We start from the raw sequence: 3,073 nt of genomic DNA on the forward strand, positions 1-3,073 counted from the left end.
ATCAGATTTTTCCACTGTAAACTCTTTTTTTTTTTTTTTTTTTTTTTTTACCATTCCATACCTTTACCTTTGGAAAGAAGTCACTATGAAGAGCCCACACTTAAGGAGTGAGGATTTATGTTCCCTTCATTAAGGTCATAGTATCTCCATAAATTATTTGGAATTCTTCTGCAAGGGAGATTTATATCTTCTCTCCTATTAATACTTTATTCATTCAGTCATTTATGTTATAACTATGGATTGTGGGTATTTATTTTTTACTTTGAGTTATAATCAAATACTACCATTTTATTTATTTCTCAAATTTTTCCTGCTGTGCCTATTAGGAGCTCTTTCAATTTGGCCCTGTATCCCTTAGACATAATGCTATCTTCTTCTTCTTTTTTTTTTAATAGCACTTCCTTACTTCCTAGTACTACAAGATGTTATAGTACATTTATTGCCCTATTCCTAGAATAAACCATTTCTCTAAGGAGCCCTGGTTCCTTTTATTGGAAAATGGTATTAGAAACCAAGATCTGAACCCTAGGTTTGCTGATTGATACCAAAGTGCTGTTGCACCGAGGACCTTCCATCTGACAGAGGAAGAAAAGTATACATGTGTATACAAACCTACATTTATAAACATTTCTATAAATGTATCTATATGTAACCACCTGTATTTATAGATAGGAGTATTTATACAGATGGTTACATATAGATATATATAGATACATCTGATATCTCCAAGTCTAATCCATTACCAGAGGTTTTTTTGTATTAATCTATATGATCATATGATTTTTCTGCTTTTGCCTGTTGATAAGGTGTATAATACTATTTCATATTCAAATAGTGTCCATGCCTAGAATAAATCCAATTTAGTTGTGTTATATAATTTTAAATGAATTATTAAATTCAATTTGCGATATTTTTGAGGATTTTTTTTTCATTTAGATTCTTGAGAGATAATGGTGTATAATTTCCTTGTCTTGTAATATCTTTGTCTGGTTTTGGTGTTAAGGTAATGCTGACCTCATAAAATGACTTAAGAAGCTTTCCTTCTGCTCCTAATTTCTGGGAAATATTATTAATAATTGGTATTATTTCTTCCCTAAATATTTGTTAGAATTAACTAGTGAAACAGTCTGGGCATGGTGCTTTCTTGTTTGGATGGTTACTGATTATTGATTCAATATCTTTAATATAATTATGGGACTACTAAAATTATGTCTCCTTGTTTGAGTTTTGGTAGCTATGCCTTACAAAGAATTCATCCATTTCATATATATTATCAAATTTGTGGGCCTAGAATAGTTCCAAATATTACTTTATTATCCTTTGTGCCCATGACATCAGTAGGGACAATACCTCTTTCATTTCTTCCATTACAAATCTGTGATTTTTCTGTCTAATTTTATTAGCCTGGTTAGAGATTTACTAAATATTTTATCTTTCCAAAGAAGCAGGTTGGTTTCATTAATTTCCAGTATTGTTTTCCTGATTTCAATTACACTGCTTTTTGCTCTACTTTGTATTATTTCTTTTCCTATGCTTCTTAAATCATTCTTCTTTCTCCAGATTCCTAAGGTGGAATCTGGGGCCAAGGAGAGATTTATTAAGTAAGAAGAAAGTGGATGAAAATATGGTCATTGATGAGACCCTGGATATGAAGGAAATGATTCTCAATGCCGAGAGAGTCAGAGGTCTCTAGGCGGGGGCCGGAATCCGTGGGGCCCCTGCGAGAGGACTTCAGTCTGAACAGCAGCACCCTCATGGGTCTGCTGGCCTTTGCAGTGGCCATTTCTACAGTCATCGTCATCAGCTTCGTGATGCTGAGGAACAGGCAGTACAGCACCATCAGCCATGGGATCGTGGAGGTTGACCCAATGTTCACCTCAGGAGAGCGTCAGCTGAACAAGATGCAGAATCATGGTTACGAAAACCCAATCTACAAATACCTGGAGCCAGTGCAGATTTAAGCATGTGAAGCGCGACACCTGGCTGGAGTGGGGGGTGAGGCGGGCAGCAGACGTCCAGAGGTTTGGATCGACGACTGACAGGCAGTTACTTCCAGAGGATTTCATCTTACACTCAGACCTCCTGGATCATTAAAACTATAAAGTACTACTGTAGAATCACAATTTCCATTCTTTTTAAATGGGTGAAAAATGTTAATATAACAATATATGACATATAAACCTTAAATGAAGTGAAAAAATGCCTATTACAGATATTTGATTGATGTAGTTTTCTTTTTAAAATTAGTCAGGAATCCCACTTCTATTGTGTTGTCTCACACATGTTCTCTGTAGAAATGGAAAATGTTGATTTTCAATGATAGACTCTATATGCTACATGCAGGCCGTTTGTTCCAGCTGCATTGTGTCAATCAGCTCTTTACGGCTCACTGTCCTGGTTTTTGTTTTAAAAAAAAGAAAATGCAGTATTCACTTTAAATGAGCTTTCAGAAAGTTGCTGAGAAACTAACTGAAATAGGAGCCGCAGTTGATCCTTAAAATACATCATGATCCCCCTCTGAAGATTCCTTTGAAGGACCAGTTTCTTGGAAGTCTGGTGCTCCCACCACTGGGAACCTGGGTGTCTCTACACAAGTCCTGTCACCAAAGAGACACTCAAAACAAGCATTTGAGTTCCAGCATCTTTCAGTGAGCCTTGTGTGTACAGAATAGGGACACTACTGCGTTTCTTCTGAATCCAGTTCTTCCACAGAAACTGACCTGTAATTTGTACATGATGTTCTTCCACTGTCCGCCATTGACTCACTGTAGCTTTTGACTGCTCACTTCCCTCCCGAGTAATGTCCAGATGTGCTGTTTTCCTCTTTGGGCATTTCCCACCTCCTCTGAAGGCACTGGTCTCCACTGTCCCTTCCATTCACTGAGAGAAGACAGAAGGAGGAGGTGGCGCATCCTGGGGAGGATGAGGGAGGTTTGCTTTTCTCTGGAAGGTGGATGCTCCAAGCTGTGCACAAAATGATCTGTAGACCCCATGGAAAGGTTTGAAGATTTTGTTTCCTTTACATGTGTCTTTGTGATGCTTGTATAGTTGATATTGATGCTCACAGCTGCTT

General features: G+C 37.3%; 1 pseudogene; it reads left to right on the forward strand.

The window, feature by feature from the left end:
- The first annotated feature begins 1,577 nt into the window (after nucleotides 1-1,577).
- On the forward strand, nucleotides 1,578-2,573 carry LOC116739104 (annotated as a pseudogene).
- The last annotated feature ends 500 nt before the right edge of the window (nucleotides 2,574-3,073 follow it).

Source organism: Phocoena sinus, chromosome 14, assembly GCF_008692025.1.
Source record: "Phocoena sinus isolate mPhoSin1 chromosome 14, mPhoSin1.pri, whole genome shotgun sequence".
Taxonomy (NCBI): Eukaryota; Metazoa; Chordata; class Mammalia; order Artiodactyla; family Phocoenidae; genus Phocoena; species Phocoena sinus.